Below are 17,636 nucleotides of genomic sequence, written 5' to 3' on the forward strand. Positions count from 1 at the left end.
ATAATTATTGTTGGAAATAAAACCTACAGACTGAAAACACAATGTACTGGTCCTGCCAAGACCGTTATTGTACGTTTTAGAATTTACTAAGGGATTAATCAATGTTTAACTTTAGTTTTACACTAATGAGAAAAAAACAAACAGCAAAATAAAAATAAACTTGGGAAACAGTTCAAAGTCCCTTTCCTTTAGTTAGTGTGCAACATGTACAGAGAAGACCATTACATTACTCTCTCTCTCTCTCTATATATATATATATCTCCTATATATTTGCCCAACTCTGTGATTCTGTGCCTGGCCGTAACGCTGGGCGGAGTCACAGGCACAGATCTGGCCAGGAACAGTCCCCTCCCCATCTCCGCCCAGTCCCCTCCCTATCTCCGCCCAGTCCCCTGTCTCCCTTCTCCCCGTACACTCCCTGCCCCTGGTGACATCGCAGCCGCTGTGAGCGGAACTCACACTACCCGCCTCACAGTCTTGCGGCTGCTGCAGAGTTCAGGGGGACATGCTGACACTGACAGCTGCTCTCGCTCCCCCTCCCACCCGCGGCAACCACCCGCATCTGCCCCCCACCCGCGGCACTCCCGCCCTCTCCCCCTCCCGCAGCACCAACATCCGCGGCACTCCCGCTCAGAGGCGTCACTTACTGTTATAACACCCGGTGCGGTCGCGGGTGAAAGTGGGGCATAGCTTCGCGGAAGGGGGCGTGGCTTAGTGTCCCGACCCCCGTTTTCGGCACATTGTGGGTCGGGGGATACGGCCTTCACCCGGACACTGCTGAATCTGCAGTGCTGGCTTCTGCGCTGTGACAGAAGCCGGCACTTTGGTGTCATCCCCTCAGAGGGTAACACCCGGGTGCGGCCCGCACCCACATTGTGGCCCCACTGCTCCTTCCCCCTCCCCCACCCGTAGCACAAACACCCGCCGCATCCACCCACCACCCGCGGCACTCCCTCCCCCACCCAGAGCACCAACACCCGCGGCAACCAACCGCATTCGCCCCCCACCCGCGGCACTCCCACCCTCTCCCCCACCCGCAGCACCAACACCCGCGCCACCTACCCGCGGCACCCACCGCATCCACCCACCACCCATGGCACTCCACCCCCTCCCCCACCCGCAGCACCAACACCAGCACCACCCGTGGCACTCTGCCCCCTCCCCCACCCACAGCACCAACACCCGCTGCCCCCCCCCTGCGGCACTCAACGCATCCCCCACATCTGCTCCCACCCGTAGCTCCCACACCTGCAGCACCCCCCGCCCCTCCCCCACCCGCTGCAACCCTGCCCCTCCCCCATACCCACTCTCTCCCCCACGCGCAGCACCAACACCCGCGCTACCTACCCGCGGCACCCACCGCATCCACCCACCACCCGTGGCACTCCACCCCCTGCACCACCCGTGGCACTCTGCCCCCTCCCCCACCCACTGCACCAACACCCGCTGCCCCCCCTGCGGCACCCAACGTATCCCCCACATCCGCTCCCACCCGTAGCTCCCACACCTGCAGCACCCCCCGCACCTCCCCCACCCGCTGCAACCCTGCCCCTACCCCATACCCACCTCTCCCCCCCGCTGCACCCTTCACCCAACCCGCACCACCACCGCATCTGCCCCTCCTGCACCCCCCCCCCCCTCCTGCACCCGCACCCCCCCCCTCCCAACCCTCGGAATCCCAGCAGCTGCCTTCCACCACCCAACTGCACCACCACTGCTCCAGCCCCTGCCCCCCCTCCGCACTTGTCCCCCCACCCATGGCACCACGCCCCCACCCCCAGCACCCCCCTACCCCATCCACGGCACTCCCACAGCAGCTTCTCCAACACCCACATCACCCCTGCTCCAAACCCCCACCCATGGCACCCCCGTCCCTCTCCTACGCACAGCACTCCTGCTCCCGCACCCCCACCCCTCCCCTACCTGTAGCACCCGCCCCTGCAACCGTGGCACACTCAAACCCCCCCCCCAAATGCACCACACCGGCAAACCGCCCCCTCCCCCACCCTTGGCACCCCCCCACTCCACCCCCATACCCACCTCTCCCCCGCTACACCCCTGCATCCTCCACTCCACCCGCACCACCACCGCATCTGCCCCTCCAGCACACACCCCTCCCCCATCCGCAACACCCCTGCTCCTGCACCCCCTCCCCCACCCACGCCACACCCCCAACCCTCGGAACCCCCGCAGCCGCCTTCCACCCCCCATCCGCACCACCACTGCACCCGCCACTGCCCCCCCACACCTGTCCCCCACCCATGGCACAACGCCCCCACGCCCAGAAACCCCCCCCCCTCCCCTACCCACGGCACTCCCACACCAGCTTCTCCCACAGCCCCCCCAACCCTCCCAAACCCACATCACCCCTGCTCCCAACTCCCCACCCATGGCACCCCGACCCTCCACTACGCACAGCACCCCTGCTCCCGCACCCCCACCCTACCTGCAGCACCCCCCCCCCCACCCGCCCCTGCAACCATAGCACCCTCACCCCCACCCACCCCCAACCGCACCACCCTGGCTAACTGCCCCCTCCCCCACCCGCGGCACCCCGCCCCTCCCCCACTCCACCCCCATACCCACCTCTCCCCCGCTACACCCCTCCACCCCTCCCGCACCACCACCACCGCATTTGCCCCTTCTGCACCCGCCCCTCCCCCATCCGCAACACCCCTGCTCCCGCACCCCCTCCCCCACCCTCGGAAACCCCCGCAGCCGCCTCCCACACCCCAACCGCAGCACTACTGCACCCGTTTCTGCCCCCCGCACCTGTCACCACACCCATGGCACCACACTCCCACCCGCAGCCCCCCACTCCTCCACCCACGGCACTCCCACACACCAGCTTCTCCCACAACCCCTCCCACACCCATATCACCCCTGCTCCCAACCCTCCACCCAAGGCACCCCGCCCCTCCCCTACGCACAGGACCCCTGCTCCCCCACCCCCATCCCTCCCCTTCCTGCAGCACCACCCGCCCCCGCAACCGTGGCACCCTCACACCCACCCAACCGCACCACCCCGCCAAATAGCCCCCTCCCCCACCCACAGCACCCCTGCACCCGCCGCTCCCCCCCCCAACACCCACGCACCTGCCCCTCCACCACCCGCAACACCGACACAGCCGGCCCTCCCCAACTGCGTTAACCCCGCACCAGCCCATTGTGTATAAGTGGCGCTGCTACCTGTGCACACTGTGTGTATAAGCGGCTCTGCTACCTGTGGGCACTGTGTGTATAAGCGGCTTTGCTACCTGTGGGTATTGTGTGTATACGCCGCTCTGCTACCTGTGGGTATTGTGTGTACACGTGGCTCTGCTACCTGTGCCCATTGTGTGTATAAGCACCTCTGCTACCTGTGGGCACTGTGTATAAGCGCCTCTGCTACCTGGGGGTATTGTGTGTATAAGCGGCTCTGCTAGCTGTGGGCACTGTGTGTATAAGCGGCTCTGCCCCCTGTGGGTATTGTGTGTATAAGCGGTTCTGCTACCTGTGGGTCATGTGTGTACATGTGGCTCTGCTACCTGTGCCCATTGTGTGTATAAGCGCCTCTGCTACCTGTGGGCACTTTGTGTATAAGCGCCTCTGCTACCTGGGGGTATTGTGTGTATAAGCGGCTCTGCTACCTGTGGGCACTGTGTGTATAAGCGCTTCTGCCCCCTGTGGGTATTGTGTGTATAAGCGGTTCTGCTACCTGTGGGTAATGTGTGTATAAGCGGCTCTGCTACCTGTGGGTATTGTGTGTATAAGCGGTTCTGCTACCTGTGGGTATTGTGTGTATAAGCGGCTCTGCTACCTGTGGGCACTGTGTGTATAAGCGCCTCTGCCCCCTGTGGGTATTGTGTGTATAAGCGGCTCTGTTACCTGTGGCCACTGTGTGTATAAACGGCTCTGCTACCTGTGGGTATTGAGTGTATAAGCGGCTCTGCTACCTGTGGCCATTGTGTGTATAAGCAGCTCTGCTACCTGTGGGTATTGTGTGTATAAGCGGCTCTGCTACCTGTGGCCACTGTGTGTATAAGCGGCTCTGCTACCTGTGGCCATTGTGTGTATAAGCGCCTCTGCTACCTGTGGCCATTGTGTGTATAAGCGGCTCTGCTACTTGTGGGCACTGTGTGTATAAGTGGCTCTGCTACCTGTGGGTATTGTGTGTATAAGCGCCTCTGCTACCTGGGGGTATTATGTGTATAAGCGGCTCTGCTACCTGTGGGCACTGTGTGTATAAGCGCCTGTGGGTATTGTGTGTATAAGCGGTTCTGCTACCTGTGGGTAATGTGTGTATAAGCGTCTCTGCTACCTGTGGATATTGTATGTATAAGCTGTTCTGCTACCTGTGGGTATTGTGTGTATAAGCGGCTCTGCTACCTGTGGGTATTGTGTGTATAAGCGGCTCTGCTACCTGTGGCCATAGTGTGTATAAGTGGCTCTGCTACCTGTAGCCACTGTGTGTATAAGCGCCTCTGCTACCTGTGGGTATTGTGTGTGTATAAGCGGCTCTGCTACCTGTGGCCATTGTGTGTATAAGCGGCTCTGCTACCTGTGGCCATAGTGTGTATAAGTGGCTCTGCTACCTGTAGCCACTGTGTGTATAAGCGCCTCTGCTACCTGTGGGTATTGTGTGTGTATAAGCGGCTCTGCTACCTGTGGCCATTGTGTGTATAAGCGGCTCTGCTACCTGTGGCCACAGCACCTTGGTATCTTATCTACAGTGCATTGCTGTTACTCATCTGGTACTTCATAATGCAGACACTAGCAGTATATACTACACTATGTTATTCATTGTGCCCTGCGGCCACTCTGCACGCCCTCACAAAGGCTTACGCCCCCTTAACAATCGCACGCCCTCCCCCCTTACAATATTTACCCACTGCCATAAAAAAAAAAACAGGTAATACTCCATGTAATAACAATTATAGCACAGCTGAAGCCCGTGCAGGGGATAATGGGTCGTAGCCTCTTGCAATGGTATTTTCTCTCTAATCCCTTGCCTCTCTTTAGCCTCTCCCTACCACCCTGACTCTCCCTATCCTTTACCGATCGCACAGCGTGTCTGTACATTCCCTTTCTCCCCCACTACGCCCCTCTATCTTATCTCAACCGGACCCCATTTCTGTATGCCCTCTATACTGCCCTGCGTTTCTGATTCTGTTATCTACCGCCCTGCGTATGTTCAAAGCCGTGCAGAGGTTAACGGGGCATAGCCCCTAACGACGGTGTGAAGAGCGCCCGTAGGGCGCGATGAATCACCTAGTGTTTATATATATACTGTATATTATAATACAGGTTGAGTATCCCTTATCCAAAATGCTTGGGACCAGAGGTATTTTGGATATCGTATTTTTCCGTATTTTGGAATAATTAGATACCATAATGAGATATCATGGTGATGGGACCTAAATCTAAGCACAGAATGCATTTATGTTACATATATACCTTATACACACAGCCTGAAAGTAATTTTAGCCAATATTTTTTATAACTTTGTGCATTAAACAAAGTGTGTCTACATTCACACAATTCATTTATGTTTCATATACACCTTATATACACAGCCTGAAGGTCATTTAATACAATATTATTAATAACTTTGTGTATTAAACAAAGTTTGTGTACATTGAGCCATCAAAAAACAAAGGTTTCACTATCTCACTCTCACTCAAAAAAGTCCGTATTTCGGAATATTCCGTATTTCGGAATATTTGGATATGGGATACTCAACCTGTAATAATAATAATAATAATAATAATAACAGTAGTAATAATAATAATGATGACAATGGCCCTCATTCCGAGTTGATCGCTCGGTATTTTTCATCGCATCACAGTGAAATTCCGCTTAGTACGCATGCGCAATATTCGCACTGCGACTGCGCCAAGTAATTTTACAATGGAGTTAGTATTTTTACTCACGGCTTTTTCATCGCTCCGGCGATCGTAATGTGATTGACAGGAAATGGGTGTTACTGGGCGGAAACAGGCCGTTTTATGGGCGTGCGGGAAAAAACGCTACCGTTTCCGGAAAAAACGCAGGAGTGGCCGGGGAAACGGGGGAGTGTCTGGGCGAACGCTGGGTGTGTTTGTGACGTCAAAACAGGAACAACAAGCACTGAACTGATCGCAGATGCCGAGTAAGTCTGAAGCTACTCTGAAACTGCTAAGTAGTTAGTAATCGCAATATTGCGAATACATCGGTCGCAATTTTAAGAAGCTAAGATTCACTCCCAGTAGGCGGCGGCTTAGCGTGTGTAACTCTGCTAAAATCGCCTTGCGAGCGATCAACTCGGAATTGAGGGCCAATGATGCTAATTTTATTTATATAGTGCTCTTTCTCCATCATGACTCACAGTATTGCTCCTCATCCTCTATGGGGAGAATTCAAGTGTTTGTACATCAGCGGCCACTAAGTGTCACCCCGTGGAGGAATTCAATTGTTGCTCCGTTCAGGCGCGCACAGCCGCAGACGCTGACATTACTGTCATGTTGTTCTATCATTTTCATGGGCTGGTAAATACTTGCAACATAATATCTGAAAACATCTACAGGACATAATTTTATAAAGGACCATCGTCAGTATAATGTGACTATCTGCAATGTGTACACCCACCTTGGTTCACGCTGCAGGAGAATCCGTCCACAATTTCCTCCTCTGGAATTGGGGGATACCCAATTTAGTATTTTATATTGATTTGCTGAAATTCACGGAAGTGTTGTGCGATCGACTGGTCCACATCTTTACCCTCCAATGCTCCACTTGTGTAAGGCCATTCTCTCTTATACTTGTCTGGTGGTCTTACCTATGTATAATAGGATACATGGACATCTAATATAATATACAACAGAACAACTTGAACATGTTAATGGATGTTTGATAGTGACCTCTTGCTGGAACGTGGAAGTGCAAACGTGTCACCTGTTTCTCGTGTAATGTAGCCCGTACATCTGTCATTACCAGCACTGCGTGTCAGGAAATGTCCAGGCCTTGGCATTTTATGTTGAGATATGTCATTGTGCACCACCATATCTTTAATATTCCTGCCCCTCCTATAAGATGGTCGGATAGAGGTGTTTCTTCAAGATGGGAGAAGTTAATCCCTTGTTAATAGGCCAAAGCTCCTTGGCTGCTCCCATCATTTCCTGACTCGCGTTGGTTAAATCCTGGATCCATACCATCTTGTTGTTATATTTCACCAATGTTCGCGGTGTGAGGATTTCTGATCTGGATAACTGCAGAACTCTTTCTTTTTTTGACTCCCTTAATATTTTTGGGGTGATAAAGCCTTTTCAAAAATGTTAGGGGCATACTCTCAATCTGTGCACAGGCATCCTCTGAATCACTGCAAATCCGAAAAATCCTTAGAAATTGAGAATACGGAAAGCTTCGCTTAGAGGAGGGAGGATGATGGCTACCTGCACGCAAAGCCGTATTTCTATCCGTACTTTTAAAGTATATTGTTGTATGAAACTCACTGTTGTCATTAGACTAATGGCAACATCCAAATAGTGTACTGTTGTATCGTTGTGTTCATAAGTAATTTTCTCTGACGTCCTAGTGGATGCTGGAAACTCCGAAAGGACCATGGGGAATAGCGGCTCCGCAGGAGACTGGGCACAACTAAAGAAAGCTTTTAGGTCACCTGGTGTGCACTGGCTCCTCCCACCATGACCCTCCTCCAAGCCTCAGTTAGATTTTGTGCCCGGCCGAGCTGGATGCACACTAGGGGCTCTCCTGAGCTTCTAGAAAGAAAGTATATAATTAGGTTTTTTATTTTACAGTGAGACCTGCTGGCAACAGGCTCACTGCAGCGAGGGACTAAGGGGAGAAGAAGCGAACCTACCTGCTTGCACTAGCTTGGGCTTCTTAGGCTACTGGACACCATTAGCTCCAGAGGGATCGACCGCATGGAACTGGCCTTGGTGTTCGGTCCCGGAGCCGCGCCGCCGTCCCCCTTACAGAGCCAGAAGCAAGAAGAGGTCCGGAAAATCGGCGGCAGAAGACATCAGTCTTCACCAAGGTAGCGCACAGCACTGCAGCTGTGCGCCATTGCTCCTCATGCACACTTCACACTCCGGTCACTGAGGGTGCAGGGCGCTGGGGGGGGCGCCCTGAGCAGCAATAAAAACACCTTGGCTGGCATATATATCACAATATATAGCCCCAGAGGCTATATATGTGATAAATACCCCTGCCAGAATCCATAAAAATGCGGGAGAAAAGTCAGCGAAAAAGGGGCGGAGCTATCTCTCAGCACACTGGCGCCATTTTCTCTTCACAGTGCAACTGGAAGACAGCTCCCCAGGCTCTCCCCTGTAGTTTTCAGGCTCAAAGGGTTAAAAAGAGAGGGGGGGCACTAAATTTAGGCGCAATATTGTATATACAAGCAGCTATTGGGAAAAATTCACTCAATATAGTGTTAATCCCTAAATTATATAGCGCTCTGGTGTGTGCTGGCATACTCTCTCTCTGTCTCCCCAAAGGGCTGTGTGGGGTCCTGTCCTCAGTCAGAGCATTCCCTGTGTGTGTGCGGTGTGTCGGTACGGCTGTGTCGACATGTTTGATGAGGAGGCTTATGTGATGGCAGAGCAGATGCCGATAAATGTGATGTCGCCCCCTGGGGGCCGACACCAGAGTGGATGGATAGGTGGAAGGTATAAACCGACAGTGTCAACTCCTTACATAAAAGGCTGGATGACGTAACAGCTATGGGACAGCCGGCTTCTCAGCCCGCGCCTGCCCAGGCGTCTCAAAGGCCATCAGGGGCTCAAAAACGCCCGCTCCCTCAGATGGCAGACACAGATGTCGACACGGAGTCTGACTCCAGTGTCGACGAGGTTGAGACATATACACAATCCACTAGGAACATCCGTTACATGATCCCGGCAAATAAAAAATGTGTTACGCATTTCTGACATTAACCCAAGTACCACTAAAAAAAAAGGGTTTTATGTTTGGGGAGAAAAAGCAGGCAGTGTTTTGTTCCCCCATCAAATGAGTGAATGAAGTGTGAAAAAGCGTGGGTTCCCCCGATAAGAAACTGGTAATTTCTAAAAAGTTACTGATGGCGTACCCTTTCCCGCCAGAGGATAAGTTACGCTGGGAGATATCCCCTAGGGTGGATAAGGCGCTCACACGTTTGTCAAAAAAGGTGGCACTGCCGTCTTAGGATACGGCCACTTGAAGGTACCTGCTGATAAAAAGCAGGAGGCTATCCTGAAGTCTGTATTTACACACTCAGGTACTAGACTGAGACCTGCAGATAGTGCTGCTGCAGCGTGGTCTGTAACCCTGTCAAACAGGGATACTAGTTTGCGAACATAAGACGTCGTCTTATATATGAGGGATGCACAGAGGGATATTTTGCCGGCTGGCATCCAGAATTAATGCAATGTCCATTCGGTCAGGAGGTTATTAGAGACCCGACACTGGACAGGTGATGCTGACTTTAAAAGGCACATAGAGCCTTATAAGGGTGAGGAATTGTTTGGGGATGGTCTCTGGGACCTCTTATCCACAGCAACAGCTGGGAAGAAAAATGTTTACCTCAGGTTTCCTCACAGCCTCAGAAAGCACTGTATTATCAGGTACAGTCCTTTCGGCTTCAGAAATGCAAGCGTGTAAAACGAGGGAAGAGGGAAAAAGCTGCACCAGTCAGCCAGTTCCCAGAATCAAAATTCTTCCCCCGCTTCCTCTGAGTCCACCACATGACGCGGGGGCTCCACAGGCGTAGCCAGGTACGGTGGGGGGCCGCCTCAAAAATTTCAGCGATCAGTGGGCTCGCTCACAGGTGGATCCCTAGATCCTTCAAGTAGTATTTCAGGGGTACAAGCTGGAATTCGAGGCGTCTCCCCCCCGCCGTTTCCTCAAATCTGCCTTGCCGACAACTCCCTCAGGCAGGGAGACTGTGCTAAAGGCAATTCACAAGCTGTATTCCCAGCAGGTGATAGTCAAGGTGCCCCTACTTCAACAAGGACGGGGTTACTATTCCACACTGTTTGTGGTACCGAAACCGGACGGTTCGGTGAGACCCATTTTATATTTGAAATCCTTGAACACATACATAAAAAAATTCAAGTTCAAGATGGAATCGCTCAGGGCGATTATTGCAAGCCTGGAGGAGGGGGATTACGTGGTATCCCTGGACATCAAGGAGGCTTACCTACATGTCCCCATTTACCATCCTCACCAGGAGTACCTCAGATTTGTGGTACAGGATTGCCATTACCAATTCCAAACACTGCCGTTTGGACTGTCCACGGCACCGAGGGTCTTTACCAAGGTAATGGCAGAAATGATTATACTCCTTCGAGAAAGGAAGTTTTAATTATCCCGTACTTGGACGATCTCCTTATAAAGGCGAGGTCCAAGGAGCAGTTGTTGGTCAGAGTAGCACTATCTCGGGAAGTGCTACAACAGCACGGATGGATTCTATACATTCCAAAGTCACAGCTGGTTCCTACCACACGCCTACTGTTCCTGGGGATGGTTCTGGACACAGAACAGAAAAAAGTGTTTCTCCCGCAGGAGAAAGCCAAGGAGCTGTCATCTCTAGTCAGAGACCTCCTGAAACCAAAACAGGTATCGGTGCATCACTGCACACGAGTCCTGGGAAAAATGGTAGCTTCTTACGAAGCAAAATTCCATTCGGCAGGTTCCATGCAAGAACCTTTCAGTGGGACCTCTTGGACAAGTGGTCGGGATCGCATCTTCAGATGCATCGGCTGATAACCCTGTCTCCAAGGACCAGGGTATCTCTACTGTGGTGGCTGCAGAGTGCTCATCTTCAAGAGGGCCGCAGATTCGGCATACAGGACTGGGTCCTGGTAACCACGGATGCCAGCCTTCGAGGCTGGGGGGCAGTCACACAGGGAAGAAATTTCCAAGGACTTTGGTCAAGTCAGGAGTCGTCCCTACACATAAATATTCTGGAACTGAGGGCCATTTACAATGCCCTAAGTCTGGCAAGGCCTCTGCTTCAAAACCAGCCGGTACTGATCCAATCAGACAACATCACGGCAGTCGCCCATGTAAACCGACAGGGCGGCACAAGAAGCAGGATGGTGATGGCAGAAGCCACAAGGATTCTCCGATGGGCGGAAAATCACGTCTTAGCACTGTCAGCAGTGTTCATTCCGGGAGTGGACAACTGGGAAGCAGACTTCCTCAGCGGACACGACCTACACCCGGGAGAGTGGGGACTTCATCCAGAAGTCTTCCAACTGTTGGTAAACCGTTGGGAAAGGCCACAGGTGGACATGATGGCGTCCCGTCTAAACAAAAAACTAGAGAGATATTGCGCCAGGTCAAGGGACCCTCAGGCGATAGCTGTGGACGCTCTAGTGACACCGTGGGTGTACCAGTCAGTTTATGTGTTCCCTCCTCTGCCTCTCATACCAAGGGTACTGAGAATAATAAGAAAACGAGGAGTAAGAACAATACTCGTGGTTCCGGATTGGCCAAGACGAGCGTGGTACCCGGAACTTCAAGAGATGATCTCAGAGGACCCATGGCCTCTGCCGCTCAGACAGGACCTGCTGCAGCAGGGGCCCTGTCTGTTCCAAGACTTACCGCGGCTGCGTTTGACGGCATGGCGGTTGAACGCCGGATCCTGAAGGAAAAGGGCATTCCGGAGGAAGTCATTCCTACGTTGATTAAAGCCAGGAAAGATGTAACTGCAAAGCATTATCACCGCATATGGCGGATGTATGTTGCTTGGTTTGAGGCCAAAAAGGCCCCAACAGAGGAATTTCAACTGGGTCGATTTCTGCATTTCCTACAAACAGGAGTGACTATGGGCCTGAAATTAGGCTCCATTAAGGTACAGATCTCGGCTCTGTCGATTTTCTTCCAGAAAGAACTAGCTTCACTACCTGAAGTTCAGACGTTTGTTAAGGGAGTGCTGCATATTCAGCCCCTTTTGTGCCTCCAGTGGCACCTTGGGATCTCAACGTGGTGTTGAGTTTCTTAAAATCACATTGGTTTGACCCACTTAAAACCGTGGATCTAAAATATCTCATGTGGAAAGTGGTCATGTTATTGGCCTTGGCTTCAGCCAGGCGTGTGTCAGAATTGGCGGCTTTGTCATGTAAAAGCCCTTATCTGATTTTCCATATGGATAGGGCAGAATTGAGGACTCGTCCCCAGTTTCTCCCTAAGGTGGTATCAGCTTTTCACTTGAACCAACCTATTGTGGTGCCTGCGGCTACTAGGGACTTGGAGGATTCCAAGTTACTGGACGTAGTCAGGGCCTTGAAAATTTATGTTTCCAGGACGGCTAGAGTCAGGAAAACTGACTCGCTATTTATCCTGTATGCACCCAACAAGCTGGGTGCTCCTGCTTCTAAGCAGACTATTGCTCGCTGGATTTGTAGCACAATTCAGCTGGCGCATTCTGCGGCTGGACTGCCGCATCCTAAATCAGTAATAGCCCATTCCACAAGGAAGGTGGGCTCATCTTGGGCGGCTGCCCGAGGGGTCTCGGCTTTACAACTTTGCCGAGCTGCTACTTGGTCAGGGGCAAACACGTTTGCAAAATTCTACAAATTTGATACCCTGGCTGAGGAGGACCTTGAGTTCTCTCATTCGGTGCTGCAGAGTCATCCGCACTCTCCCGCCCGTTTGGGAGCTTTGGTATAATCCCCATGGTCCTTTCGGAGTTTCCAGCATCCACTAGGACGTCAGAGAAAATAAGATTTTACTCACCGGTAAATCTATTTCTCGTAGTCCGTAGTGGATGCTGGGCGCCCGTCCCAAGTGCGGATTGTCTGCAATACTTGTATATAGTTATTGCCTAACTAAAGGGTTATTGTTGAGCCATCTGTTGAGAGGCTCAGTTGTTTTCATACTGTTAAACTGGGTATGGTATCACGAGTTATACGGTGTGATTGGTGTGGCTGGTAAGAGTCTTACCCGGGATTCAAAATCCTTCCTTATTATGTCAGCTCGTCCGGGCACAGTGTCCTAACTGAGGCTTGGAGGAGGGTCATGGTGGGAGGAGCCAGTGCACACCAGGTGACCTAAAAGCTTTCTTTAGTTGTGCCCAGTCTCCTGCGGAGCCGCTATTCCCCATGGTCCTTTCTGAGTTTCCAGCATCCACTACGGACTACGAGAAATAGATTTACCGGTGAGTAAAATCTTATTTTAATAGAATCATCAATTTGCTTAGTTTGTTGCATAAAGCATATAAACGTACCCTCAGTGCTGGACCATACCATAGACCATCTATGTAATAATAGTATGATGTATTCTGACTTGATATTTCAGGGTCAGTATAAAACAAATTGCGTTCTTCAACCTCAAACAGTATAAAGAGCCCTAGAAACACATAGAGACATACTGTAGGCCCTCATTCCGAGTTGATCGCTAGCTGCTTTCTGACGCAGCGCGGCGATCAGGCAAAAAAATCAGCTTTTCTGCGCATGCGTATGGGCCGCAGTGCACACGCGTGGCGTACTTTCACACAAAACTATGCAGTTTTACACAAGGTCGAGCGACGGTTTTCAGTCGCACTGCTGATCGGTGAGTGATTGACAGGAAAGGGGTGTTTAAGGGTGGTAACTGGCCGTTTTCCGGGAGTGTGCTAAAAAACGCAGGCATGTCAGATGAAAATGCAGGCGTGCCTGGGGAAACGGGGGAGTGGCTGGCCGGACGCAGGGCGTGTTTGTGACGTCAAAACAGGAACCAAACTGTCTGCAGTGATCGCAATCTAGGAGTAGGTCTGGAGCTACTCAGAAACTGCATGAAAATATTTAACAGCAGAACTGCTAACCTTTCGTTCGCACTTCTGCTAAGCTAAGATACACTCCCAGAGGGCGACGGCTTAGCGTTTGTATTGCTGCGAAGGCTGAAGCTGTAGAACCGGTGTAATTAGTTGTCAGCTATGACCGCCAGCATATGGAGGGATCACAGACTGGTTATATAGTAAGTGTCTGACAGCTGAAAATCGCAGGGACACGCTGCAACCCAGCCAGGAACCAGCGGTGACCCTGTAAAACTGAGAAAGCAATGGGGGGCCCATGGAGGAACCCCACCCTAAAGCACTAGCCTGAGCAGTATATAAATCATTTCCAGGAGAAAATCCCTTTAAATATGAGTAAGGTTGATGAATATTTTTATCATATCCTTTATTTTGTTGATTCTGCTATGCAAATGCCCATTTTGGTGGTGCACTTGGGATGAAGTATTTCAGGATTATATGGATGGTAACCAATAAAATTCTTCCCGTCATGCAGAATAATTTCAGGGACTATAAATTGTGATAGTTATTTTATTTTGCAAACAATTTATTTCAGAATTATGGGAAGCCAATTGTTTAGATTGCTAAAATAATTCTTAGTGCTGGCTGGGGAAGGGAAGGGGCGCTCGTCTGTGACATAAACAGATCTGTGGTTGTGGGATGGAAAAAGAATGAAATATAACTTAGTAAAAATAAATGTTGAACAGGAATGGGGAGGACAGGTCGTTACGCTGTCAGGATTTCACTGTAAGCATTGAATGTACAGATGTGTCCTCTTCCACTGTGGCTTTAGTTGCGCCAAACAGCCCCTCCTGCTGCGCCAGGTCGCATGTCACTCGACCACCCCAAGCATATTTATCGCTCACAATGTGTATCATATTCACAAAACAACTGGAAGCAACAACACTAATTTGATAGACTACGCTGATGAATTTTATGTGCAACATGTGTAAATCTGTATGCAACTGAGTCTAAGGGGTATATTTACTAAGCTCCCGATTTTGACCGAGATGCCGTTTTTTCATCAAAGTGTCATCTCGGTCAATCTCGGTCATTTACTAAACACTAATCACGGCAGTGATGAGGGCATTCGTAATTTTTTGCTAGTTCAGGTAAAAAATTACGAATGAATACACCATCGGTCAAATTACGCCTGTTTAGATACGAATCTCGGTCATTTACTAAGCAAAAAAACACAAAACACTGCCGTGAAAAATTACAATTCGCAAAAAAGTCCTAAAAAAAACAGACCTGCTTTTTTTATTCGTGATTTGAGATGCATGCAGGGATCCATGAGATCCGTGCATGTATATCAATGGGAAGGGGTGGGAAAGTGTTTTTTGTTGTTAAAAAAAATTGCGTGGGGTCCCCCCTCCTAAGCATAACCAGCCTCGGGCTCTTTGAGCCGATCCTGGTTGCAGAAATATGGGGAAAAAAATGACAGGGGTTCCCCCATATTTAAGCAACCAGCATCGGGCTCTGCGCCTGGTCCTGGTCCCAAAAATACGGGGGACAAAAAGAGTAGGGGTCCCCCGTATTTTTAAAACCAGCACCGGGCTCCACTAGCTGGACAGATAATGCCACAGCCGGGGGTCACTTTTATACAGCGCCCTGCGGCCGTGGCATCAAAAATCCAACTAGTCACCCCTGGCCGGGGTACCCTGGGGGAGTGGGAACCCCTTCAATCAAGGGGTCCCCCCCCCCCAGCCACCCAAGGGCCAGGGGTGAAGCCCGAGGCTGTCCCCCCCCATCCAATGGGCTGCGGATGGGAGGGCTGATAGCCTTTGTTGTAAAATAAAAGATATTGTTTTTAGTAGCAGTACTACAAGTCCCAGCAAGCCTCCCCCGCATGCTGGTACTTGGAGAACCACAAGTACCAGCATGCGGCGGAAAAACGGGCCCGCTGGTACCTGTAGTACTACCACTAAAAAAATACCCAAAAAAACACAAGACACACACACCGTGAAAGTATAATTTTATTACATACATACACACATACATACATACATACTTACCTTAAGTTCCCACGCAGGTCGGTCCTCTTGTCCAGTAGAATCCAAGGGGTACCTGTTGAATAAATTATACTCACGAGATCCAGGGGTCCAGGCTCCTCGGCAAATCCAGGGATAATCCACGTACTTGAATAAAACAAAAAAACGGTTGCCCGACCACGAACTGAAAGGTGACCCATGTTTGCACATGGGTCACCTTCCCACGAATGCCAGAAACCCACTTTGCCTTCTGGCTAAGTGGGTTTCTTCAGCCAATCAGGGAGTGCGACGTTGTAGCACTCTCCTGATCAGCTGTGTGCTCTTGTCCTCACTGACAGGCGGCACACGGCAGTGTTACAATGTAGCGCCTATGCGCTACATTGTAACCAATGATGGGAACTTTCTGCTCAGCGGTGACGTCACTTTAGGTCAACCGCAGGGCAGAAAGTTCCCATCATTGGTTACAATGTAGCGCATAGGCGCTACATTGTAACACTGCCGCGTGCTGCCTGTCAGTGAGGACAGCAGCACACAGCTGATCAGGAGAGTGCTACAACGTGGCACTCCCTGATTGGCTGAAGAAACCCACTTAGCCAGAAGGCAAAGTGGGTTTCTGGCATTCGTGGGAAGGTGACCCATGTGCAAACATGGGTCACCTTTCAGTTCGTGGTCGGGCAACCGTTTTTTTGTTTTATTCAAGTACGTGGATTATCCCTGGATTTGCCGAGGAGCCTGGACCCCTGGATCTCGTGAGTATAATTTATTCAACAGGTACCCCTTGGATTCTACTGGAGAAGAGGACCGACCTGCGTGGGAACATAAGGTAAGTATGTATGTATGTATGTGTGTATGTATGTAATAAAATTATACTTTCACGGTGTGTGTGTCTTGTGTTTTTTTGGGTATTTTTTTAGTGGTAGTACTACAGGTACCAGCGGGCCCGTTTTTCCGCCGCATGCTGGTACTTGTGGTTCTCCAAGTACCAGCATGCGGGGGAGGCTTGCTGGGACTTGTAGTACTGCTACTAAAAACAATATCTTTTATTTTACAACAAAGGCTATCAGCCCTCCCATCCGCAGCCCATTGGATGGGGGGGGACAGCCTCGGGCTTCACCCCTGGCCCTTGGGTGGCTGGGGGGGGGGGGACCCCTTGATTGAAGGGGTTCCCACTCCCCCAGGGTACCCCGGCCAGGGGTGACTAGTTGGATTTTTGATGCCACGGCCGCAGGGCGCTGTATAAAAGTGACCCCCGGCTGTGGCATTATCTGTCCAGCTAGTGGAGCCCGGTGCTGGTTTTAAAAATACGGGGGACCCCTACTCTTTTTGTCCCCCGTATTTTTGGGACCAGGACCAGGCGCAGAGCCCGATGCTGGTTGCTTAAATATGGGGGAACCCCTGTCATTTTTTTCCACATATTTCTGCAACCAGGATCGGCTCAAAGAGCCCGAGGCTGGTTATGCTTAGGAGGGGGGACCCCACGCATTTTTTTTTTAAAAATTACATTGTTTACTTTAAAAAAAAAAAAAAAAAAACCCCAGCACGGATCACACAAATCCGGCCGAGATTGATTGTAAAAAAAAACGGCAGTGTTTTGCTAATCACTGCCGTTAAATTAGGTAAAAAAACACGAATGACATCGACATCGGAAGAAAAGAAAAACACGAATACGACAGCTTAGTAAATTAGTCGTAATCAATTCAAAAAGTTGCAGTTTTACACTGCCGATGTCATTCGTGATTGAACTTTGACCTATTTTCGGAAATTACGAATCTTAGTAAATATACCCCTAAGTCTGTGTACAAAGACACTGTGTGATATTGCACTGACACCATGGGATAATGCACTGACACCATGAGATAATGCACTGACACCATGGGATAATGCACTGACACCATGGGATAATGCACTGACAC

At 51.0% G+C, this 17,636-nt stretch overlaps 1 protein-coding gene across 1 annotated transcript in view; it reads left to right on the plus strand.

Moving 5' to 3' along the window:
- The window catches only part of LRRC4C (leucine rich repeat containing 4C), a 1,405,504-nt gene that overhangs the window by 880,236 nt on the left and 507,632 nt on the right, over positions 1–17,636 (plus strand). The window lies entirely within an intron of this gene.

The sequence above is a fragment of the Pseudophryne corroboree genome, chromosome 11 (assembly GCF_028390025.1).
Source record: "Pseudophryne corroboree isolate aPseCor3 chromosome 11, aPseCor3.hap2, whole genome shotgun sequence".
Lineage (NCBI taxonomy): Eukaryota > Metazoa > Chordata > Amphibia > Anura > Myobatrachidae > Pseudophryne > Pseudophryne corroboree.